Source organism: Heterocephalus glaber, unplaced genomic scaffold (assembly GCF_053883595.1).
Source record: "Heterocephalus glaber isolate CG9 unplaced genomic scaffold, H.glaber_assembly_v1.0 deba00001447, whole genome shotgun sequence".
Lineage (NCBI taxonomy): Eukaryota > Metazoa > Chordata > Mammalia > Rodentia > Bathyergidae > Heterocephalus > Heterocephalus glaber.
In genome coordinates, this window is record NW_028258299.1 from 13,092,947 (window position 1) to 13,103,207 (window position 10,261).

The 10,261-nt window shown below is 46.2% G+C and overlaps 1 long non-coding RNA gene across 1 annotated transcript in view; it reads right to left on the reverse strand.

The window, feature by feature from the left end:
• Positions 1-1,321, reverse strand: part of LOC110346693 (uncharacterized) — a 34,022-nt gene extending 32,701 nt beyond the window's left edge. Inside the window, exon 1 of the long non-coding RNA XR_002390891.2 lies at positions 778-1,321. This is a non-coding gene — a long non-coding RNA (uncharacterized LOC110346693). The remainder of the gene's footprint in view (positions 1-777) is intronic.
• Between the last annotated feature and the right edge of the window lie 8,940 nt (positions 1,322-10,261).

Genomic DNA, 10,261 nt, shown 5'->3' on the forward strand with positions numbered 1-10,261 from the left:
AAAAATTGGAAACAAAGTCTTTGCAAATAGGGAAGGGTGGAGGGAGTGAAGGGAGGGCAAGGGAAGGGGGAAAAAAATAAGAACCAAGATACTCATGTAATGGTACAAGATCCCAATGATGAATGTAACTGCATTTTATACCTAAAATGTACCATAAACTTAATGGGGAAAAAAATAGACTAATCCACTGCTGAAATTAGAATGCCCATGATCCAGTCACCTTCCAAAAACTTCACCTTTGAAGATTGCTGCAGTGAGAACCAAGCTTCAACACATGACCCTTTTAGGGATAGTCAAGATCAAACACTATGACAATATCATAAAATGTGCACCTTCTAAAGGCACTGTTATGGTTTATATCTAGATATACACCAAGAGCTTCCTGTGATCATAGGTGGGGCTTTGGGAAGTGATTGGATCTTGACAGCATTGTGCTCATCAGTTTATAGTGCTGTTAGGAGATAGAGCATGGTCAGAAGAGGTGGGTCACTGGGGGTGTGACATGGAAGGGTGTGTCTCCCTCTCTGACTCCTCTCTGCTCTTTGCTTCCTGTCCACCATGCTGTGAGCAACTCTCTTCTGCCATGTCATCCTTCCTTGGAGTCTGAGAAATGGACTGAAAAGTGAGCCAAAATAAACCTCTCCCTCCTTAAACTGAGGGTGCCAAGTATTTTGTCCAGGCAATGAAGAAAGTGACTAAGACAAGCATCTTTATGTAGAACATCTCATTGATTGCTAGTCACAGTAGACAAATACTTAGACAAATACTTCACTGAACCTTCCAGCGTGTAGAAAGTCTTCATCTGTAATATTTATGATTCATCTCGGGGGTCATTCTACCAGTGTAGGAAGATTGCATCAGGATAAATTCTGCTGGGCATATGGATGAGAAAGCATTTGTGTTGTCTTCTCCAAGAGAATGGACAGTCACTGCCCTGTGACAGACAATTTATGAGACTGTTTAGAAGTAAAATGGCCTTGGTCTGAGGTACAAAAAAATACTATATTGGGCAAAATCATGTAAGACATACTCAGAAGCAAGTTTCCAATCCCTGCAGAACAATTCCTTTCTGGCCAGAGTTGTTGAGCACCAGTCATGTGCTCAGAAGTGGTCAGTAAAGCACATGAGTGAGAAAATTAGCACCATCTGGGCCCAGGACACTGCTGTGGAGGACAAGGAGACATGGAACATAGAACATGCTCTCTATGGACCTTCAGGAGGAGCTGTGTTTCACAACTTTACAGGTGGCCCAGAGAGAAACCAACTTGAGCAATGGCTTGAGCACAGCACCTGGAGGTGGGGACCACACTGGGAAATATCCTAAATATTTGGGTCAGAAATTTGTGCTTAACCCATTAGACTCATGATGGTGAACCTTTTGGAGACCGAGTGCCAAACTGCAACCCAAAACCTGCTTATTTATTGCCAAGTGCCAATGCTGCAATTAAAACTAAATACTGAGGTTTGAGTTTAGAAAAAACAACTCATACATTATCATCTTTTGTCTTAAAAGAAAAACACAGTAACACACGTGCCGTAGTTTCATCACAGCTGTATTAGACATTACCACAGCTTTTGGTAACAAAGAACATAATCAGAACTACCAGGAGTCTCTTTATTTCAGCATGCCAGGCCCAGGCACACAGCAGACGTTCTGCCATTACTGCCATATCTGGGTGACTATGGGGGTTGTGTGACCAATAAGACACAGCAGAAATGGTGGTACATTGTTTCTGAGGTGAGTTTATAAAGTCACTGGCTTCTTTCTCTCTCTCTCTCTCTCTCCCCCACCCCCTGATCGCTTGCTCAAGGGAAACCAGCATCTACATGTGCTCAGGCCCACATGAAAAGCGCTCTATCCAGCAGCCCCAACCCCAGCCCATGAGTGAGTTGACTTTGGAAATGGACAACCTAGACCAAATGACTGCACCCTGGTGACAGGCCCTGAACCAGAGCACCCAGCTAAGCGCCCCCTGGCTTCGTCATCTCAGAACTTGGTGAGGCTGCACTGCCACATCATGATCACCCAAAGTCCAGAGCTTACTGGGTGCTGCGTGCTTGTTCTTTTAAACCACTACCTCTCAATGTGCCACACAGCACAGGTAAGTAGTACAAGATCTTCCCAGCACCAGTGACCTCAGGATAAAATAAAATAACGACTGCCTAGGGACTTGTGAAATCAGCAGAGCAAGGCCAGGTGGGGTGAGGGACCCCTCTCCATGGGATGCAGCAGGGAAGGGGCAGAGCTCTGCGTGTCCAGCTTCACTGTGCTCTCCCTGGGTGGTGCTGACGGCCAGCTTCCCTCCCACTTCCTCAGCATCTCCCTGCAGAACTGCTGGATTACTGCCCTTCCACGAAGAAATCAAGGCATCCGGAGCTGAGAGGGCACGAGAGGTGCCTGGGCCTTGTTCAGGGCAGGGGAGGGCGTGGCAGGCCTGGGAGAGGTGTGGAGGGGCTGCTGAGGTGGGGAGAGGAAAACGAAAGGCCTGGGCAGGAGGCCTCTCCTCTCGCCACCAGTAGCCAAGTCCCTGAGCCCGGAGACTTCCCATGTGTCTCTAACTGACGACCTGGCTCACATTTTATCCTTTTAAAGTAAAAACTCAGGGGTGTACCCAGGCCATCTGTGCTTACCAAGGGGGCCCCCTTTCCATCCACCTGACACCCGGGACAGATGCCTTAGGGAAGAACGGAACGCGCCTCCCGCCACCCCTCCTCCTGTCCACACGCCAGGCCCGGCGCTCAGGAGTTGAGAGCTCTGCCAAGTACTCCAAGAGGGGAGACCGAGGTCTCCAGCTGGCTTCCTCCTCATCATCCTGGAAACGCCTGGAGAGGGTGGGTGCAACCTGAGCCACAGTCCCAAGTGAAGACGGCATCCTGGACACCAGGGGACATCGTATGGGTGCTGTGTCTGTTCTAGAAATCAACCAACCACCCAGGAAATCAGTCCTCCACGAATATATTAATACATGTTTAAAATCATTTTTAAATCCTTTTGCTTTTTTAATGTTTTAAGTATAAAGTGGTTTGGGCCCTCTAGTAAATAAAGCAAATAACCTAAAGGCTTATTTTTATTTTATTATTTTTGGGGGGCACCGGGGATCGAACTCGGGTCCTTGCGCTTGTGGAGCAGGTGGTGGAACCACTGAGCTAAATCCCCTGCCCCAACTGTTCTCTTTTTGAACTGTCTCAGGGTTCTTGTTCAGAAATGCAAAGCTGAATAACATACTTGGTAAGCAGATGTATTCTGTGTATGACCTTTCTCAGTGCTGCTGTTGTTACTCCAGTCCACTCTTCGAGGCTGCGAGGACCAGAGCCCATGCTGGTGGAAAGACTTCCTGGCACACAAAAGGGGCTCCTTCTGAGGAGGCAGACCTGGGTTTTGTACAGTTTTCGTCAGTACTGGGAATTAAGCCCAGTACTACTTAAGGCCTTTGCACTGAGATATATTCTTAGCATTTTTTATTATTATTTATTTTAAGACAGGGTTTCTCTAAGTCGTTAGGTTACCCAAGCTGGGCTTCAACTTGTCACCCTCCTGCCTCAGCCTCCCAGAATTCTGGTACTACAAACATGTGCCACTACATCCAACTGGCAGCATTCTTTTGCCTCTGCTCCCTCTGTTCTTTTGTCTCTGACCCAGGAAGGTCTGGCCCTGAGGCTTGATTGATATCTGTCGCACCTGTCAGTGAAGGAACCAATCAGCTGGCCTAGAGCTGGAGTGGAGCCACAGCCTCCCACCCCTGGGGGCTGGTGCACCTGAGCAGACGCCCTCCTGCAGAAGGTACAGGAGACAGCGCTAGACACTGGGCCTCCGCCTTGTTCATCCCTGTCCAGAAGACCTTACCGGCAGGATGGAAAAAGTGGCTCTCACTGTGGCGATCACAAATCATGCGGCTGTTGCTGTGTTTTTTCATTGAAAGGATCATTGCCAAAGGGAGGGACCTTGCAATGACGGTCATGTGAAGAGAGCGGCCCACATTTCAAAACCAGTCATTCAGAGAAGAGAGGAAAACCCACAGCTGTCTGGCCAGGCCCTACAAGAGCTATGCTGTGGGGAGGAAGAAGCCGCTGCAGTGGAGATGACAGGCAAGTGACAAGCGCTGGCTCAGACAGCACGGCTAAGGGTGCCCAGACAGAGAGCACTCCCAGGGACTGGGCCCAGAGCCCAGCACTCTCACCTGCAGACATGGAGGCCCTGTACAGCCTCTCTGTCTCCCAGTTAGTAAAGTCAGGGTTAAGAAGAACACACGAGGCTCCAAGGAGCCTGAAGCTCCACACTTGAAGGCTCCTTCCCCACCCTCCCCAGTGAATCACCTTGGGGAGCACAAACGAACAGAGGGCCAGCACAGCACCCACAGTCAACAGCCCTGACGTCCTCCACAAACACTTCCAGGAAAAGCTTGATTGATGAGCGATTCACACGCATTTCTCCTGGATGTGCTTGGCATGGTGGGGAACGCAAAAGGGAAGACAATGCATGCATGGAGAGAGGCATCATAGGGTGCCTCAGCAAGATAGCCAACTTTCATGTCGTTGCAGTAAATAAAAACTGTGAAAATGACTTGAGCATGCTTTAGGATGATCTGAACACAGGTGATACACAAGACAGAGTGAAGACTATAGACTGAGAGGAGAAGGCTATAGGAGGCTGGCTCCAGGGGACCGGGTGGGGACCAGGTGGACTCAGTTGACAAAGAAGAAAGGGAGGAAAGAAGTCCTTTAGAAAGAAAGGGCTGAATGCCTGAGTGTCCAGAGAGATGATGTTAAGAAAAACTGAAGGATATGCTTGGATTTATTACACTGAAGGAGCCAGGATAATCCAGCTGCTCTTAGACATGAAAAATCAAAGATTGTGTTAATAGCTACACTTGGGGACCCAAAACCTCCAAGCAGAGATTTCTGGAGTTTTGTTTGTTCAAACTCTAATCCCAAAGTCAAATCATAGGATCATAGCACCAGCTAGGCAGTCAAGTAGGACCAGGAACCAGAGGTAGAAACCCTGCAGCCTAAAAGGAAAAAGGGGAGAGCCTGAATCTCAGCCCTACAGCTCGGCCCTGGCTTCCCTCCTACACCTGCCCAGGACAGAGCAGAGAGCCCTGCTCCCATGAGTGGGTGTTAGCGTGCAGTGATCCCCAGCAGAATTCACCAGTTTGTCTCTTGTCTCGGAATCTAACGCTGGGTAAACAGCTCACCACAATCCTGGAGGGGGAGGGGGAGGAGCTGGGAGGAGGGATGCTTCCTTGTTGAGCTCCCTGCAGGTCCACCCAGGTTACAGGCAGGTGCGACGCATCTTTCTCTTTCTGGCTTCATGTCTTTTCACTCACTATGTCCTCTGCCTTTGCCCAGTACCCACACATCCTTCCATACCCTGCCTGGATCACCTCGTCAAGGATGGCTCCCCTGAGCACTCTGATCAGCTGAGGCCTCAGAGATAAGCGCAGGGTATTACTGTGGCCAAGCATAGCCCTGATCCCGCTTCATCATCACTGTCCAATTACTTCCCTGAGACCCTCACACATCACTGCACTCCGTAAAGATAGGAACTTGCTTTCTTTTGCTTTTTTAGCTCAACATAGGGGCTGTTGCTTAGTGAATGTGGGGTGGGGAGAAAGTGCTATTCTAGATGACTACAAGCCCCCCCCACTGTCATGCTCAAGCCTTTTGTGCATCTTCTGCAAGAGGAAATCTAGTGAAGAAGAGGTGGCTATCATCCTAAATCTAACCAAAACTCAAACCTAAAACTGTTAGGAAAGGCAAGCTCCAGAGTTAGGGCCCCAGAGAGCAGCTGTGTATTTGCCATTCCTCCCCCAACCCCAGTTTCACACAGGAATGGCAGGCATCTGCATGTACCTATGTCCCCTCCCCAGGATGGGAGCTCCTTCCCTTGCGGACACTTCCATGTACCTCCCAGATAGGACTCCTGGGGCCCATGGCAACCCTGCTCTGCCTCCCACAGAGGCCAGTTGATAAGGCAGAAGGACCCTGACTGCAATGCAGAAGATTGAGCTCACACCTGGAGTCTATTGAGATTCAAGGTTGAGAACCTTGAGCAAAATTGCCCTACCTTTAAGGCCACAGCAGGAGTTTCTGGGACCAAGGGGACTGTGGTGAACCTTGGCTGCGTTGATCGTACACTGTGAGTCACTGGGCTGTGCCTGCTCTGTCCACTGCATCTTCAGAACCCAGCCCCATGCCTGCTACATGACTGGCTCAAACTATAAATACGTGCATGGGAACTGAATGTCCTTTTCCATATTTCACATTGCTGTGTTTAGTGATGTCGAGGGAGGGTCTAACAGAGGAGAAAGGCTGCCCAAGTCTGAGTCCTATGGGTCGCCCTTGCTGGTGATGTGTGCATCTGACGTTACCAATCACAAAGACCTTTGACCCTCATGGAACCTCACAAGTACATGGAAGAGAAACCTCACCAACAGTAGGCTCATCACAGGCAGAGTTTTAATATTTCTCCATCTCAGGTCTCAGCCCCTGCCCTGGCACATGACAAATGCTAAGAATGGGTCTGCTCATTCATTCATTCATTCATTCCCATGCACAACCTGAACTTACTCCTTCACTCAGCCTACAGCCCTCAGATTTCCTGAGTGTCTACTGCTCTCATAATACAACATGGATGTAGTAGCCTGCATCAGCTTGGCCTTAATAAATGTGAACTACATTCCTCAGAATTCTCTTCCCTTCAAATTTCAAGCTAGAGTTGGTCAAAAGATTGTATGCAAGATTTCGAAGCCAAAGGGGCAGTCATTGCTCTTCAAAGGCTGTCCTACCTGGACGAGATGAGGGGTGACTGTAGCTGCACCCCAGATCCTCACCTCTCCCCATTCTCCCTCACCGGTCCATCTGCCTGGGTCTCAGGGGATTCCTGTTCAAGACATTTTTCTGATCCTTCAACTGCCCTACTCAGACTTATTTCCTTAGCTTCTCTGACAATCATGTAAGGTCTTATTTCTGTTGAGAGAAATACTATAAATAAATTGTATTCAGCAGAGTTTGCACAAAGAAATGACTGATGCCACTATAAACATGGGTGCACATATATCGCTGTGGTAAGATTCTTTTCATTCTTTTGGGAAGATCCCCAGCAGGGGGTTAGCTGGGTCAAATGGGACCTCTAGCCCTAGTTCTTTGAGGTATCTCCATTCTGATTTCCATAGTGGTTGCACCAGTCTGCACTCCCACCAACAATGGAGAAGGGTTCCTTTCTCCCCACACCCCCGCCAGCATTTGTTATTGGTTGATTTCTTGATAGCAGCCATTCTTTGTGGGGTAAGGTGGAATCTCAGGGTTGTTTTCATCTGCATCTCTCGAATGACCAGTGATGTTGAATATTTTTTCATATATTTATTTGCTTCTTTTACTTCTCTGTCTGAGAAATGTCTGTTCATTTTGGATGCCCATGTTTGAGTTGGGTCTTTGAATTTGGGGGGTCTGATTTTTTTCAGTTCTTTATATATTCTCGATAGTAGACCTTTGTCTGAGGTACAGCTGTTAAAAATTTCTTCCCACATTATAGGTTGTCTCTTAGCTCTGTTGGTGGTTTCTCTTGCAGTGCAGAAGCTTTTTAACATGATGAGATCCCAGTTGTTGATTCTTTGTGCTAGTTCCCAGGCTACTGAGGATTTGTTCATAAAGGCCTTTCCTATGCCAATGTCATCAAGAGTTCTAGCTCACTTACCTTTCAGCAAGTTTAGTGTTTCTGTCTTAATATTTAGATCTTTAATCCACTTTGATCTTAGTTTAGTGCATGGTGATAGGTATGGGTCTAGTTTTAATGTTTGTAATAGCTAAAGCTTGGAAACAGCCCAAGTGCCCATGAACTGGAAACTGGATAAAGAAGATGTGTTTTTTATAAAATGGAGTACTACTTAGCCATAAAGAACGAGAAACTAGAGACATTTATAGCTAAATGGATGCACATTGAGGCGATACTCTTAAGTGAAATAAATAGGACACACATGTGTAAATACCTAATAGTTTCTCTGGTCTGAGAAACTGAAAGTGTAAATAAGGATGAAAATGATTAAAATGAATAATTGATAATTTGAAATAGGAAAAGGTCCAAAGATGTAGGGATGGTGGGAGGGGAAGGGGAAAGGGAAGAAGGGAAAGGAAAAATTATGAGAAAGAAAAAAAAATGGAAACAAAGTCCATGTAAATAGGGAAGGGTGGAGGGGGTGAAGGGCGCACAGGTAATGGGGGAAAAAATAAGAACGAAGATACATCATGTACAAGTACAAGCACACAATGATAAATGTAAACATATTGTATACATAAAATGTACCAATAAATATATTAAATACATAAATAAATAAGAAAAAAATAAGAAATTACTGATGAACCAGGCAGCAGGATACACTGAACGTGGTTCAGAATTTTCCACACACCTCATATACAGGTTGTATTTATAACCAGAGAAAAGGAGGGGACAAATAGAAACAGCCTGATTGGCTACAGTCAGCATTTGCCTTACTGTGGTCATATTTTGGCAGATTGATTGGCTGGGGGTTCAGATGCTGTGATTGGTTGAAAGGTGGCTACTTATTGCAAGAGTACACTTCCAGGTTAGGATAGTCTGTGATACATCAAGTTAGGTTACAGTTCACTAGGTACAGAAAAACCTTTAGGCCAAACTTAAAATATGCATGGAGGCCTCTTCAGGCCAAGATCAATCCATTAATATTTCTATGATAAATCCCCTATTCCAGAAGAATCACTTCCTTCATTAAACCCTGAGTGACACAATGTGGAAATATTTGCCGTTCTTTGTAGCCTCTCTGTTGCCTGGTTAGTAATTGTCCCCAATATCCATTTGATCCCAATTTCTGTTCGTTGTAGTCCTGTACTTACACATTTTAGTTGGTCTCATGGCCAGACAAGCAGAGATCAAGTATCTTTCTTGTAACTAGGGACAAACATATGACAAACTTCTGGCCAATGGGATGTGAGAAGAAGCAACCCATGAACATCTGGTCATGCCCTGAAATGAAAGCAGTTTGCTGCCCTTTTCCCCTTTTCCTTCTGGCCCACTGAAGTGCAGATGAGGTAGATGAAGACTATTTGAAGCTGGGAAAATCAAACCAACATCCTGGGAGATACTGGAGGAACAGGGAAAGAAGAATCAGGTGTGCATATGACTTGTGGAACTGAGATGCCCTCCTCTCTGGAACACCTGCCAGTATAATCGCTCAGGTGGCAGAAATAAGCCTTCTACTTCATTGAATCCATTGTCATTTGGGCTCAGTTCAAGAAGCTGAACAAGTATCCTATTATTTGTTCCTTTCTGCCATCTTTAACCTTCTCATCCAGGGCAAAATGAGCAAGACCCTTGCAGGCTTTGCTGCATCCCAGGCCAAGGAGCCAGATGTTGGGCAGAGGTGCTCGGGCCCTCTCCATTGGAAGTCAGAACCAAAGTCATACCCCCAAGGGGAACAAGGAGACTTATTCCAGAGACTCACTACTCCCCAACTTTCCTATCTTTCTACCAGAAAGTTTGAGTGCTTCTTGTGCTGCAAGAAAGTAAACACCATCCCTGGGTCCTCAGATGTTTAAGGCAGAAACTTCCTGCTCTGAGTTTATGCAAGCTTCTGTTCCATGCAGATTCCTTGCAGCTAGGAGCTCCAAATGCCTACTTAGAATTCCTGATACTAACTTTTTCAAACGAGTGTCTCTGCTTTATCAGCCACATGCAGTGAGTCCAGAACACGTCTACTGCTGCCCGCAAAGAACAGTAATTAATACTTGATGGCATCAAAGCAACACCTATGATGCACAGACATCACCCAGCGTAGCATGGTTCATTTCCTCTGTGGCTCTGCCTCAGGACTAATTTCCTCATTTGTGAAATGGGCATAATATGACGGAGACAAATTAGGTGACTTGTCCAGACTCACACAGGCAGGAAATGTTAGCATAGAACTCTATCTGAAATTCATGCTTTTTCAGCTGTACCCCTTTGCACAGAGGGGCAGGCTGGTGGCAGATGTGGGAGGAACTCAGGGTGAAGGCTAAGTGATGAGTTAACCTTGAAAGTCAGGCTAAGGAAAGCGGACTTTGATTTCTCCTTTGATTTTTATATTTGTTATATTTGTTTGGTGTTGTAGAATTTCAATGATTACTTTTCTTTCATTTGCTTTTTCCTAAAAAGGACCTTGATTAAATTCATGTTTAAGAATTCTTTTAGTGTTTAACTTTTTATGTGTTAGACAGAAATCTAACCATTAAATAACACAAATGTCAAAATCAT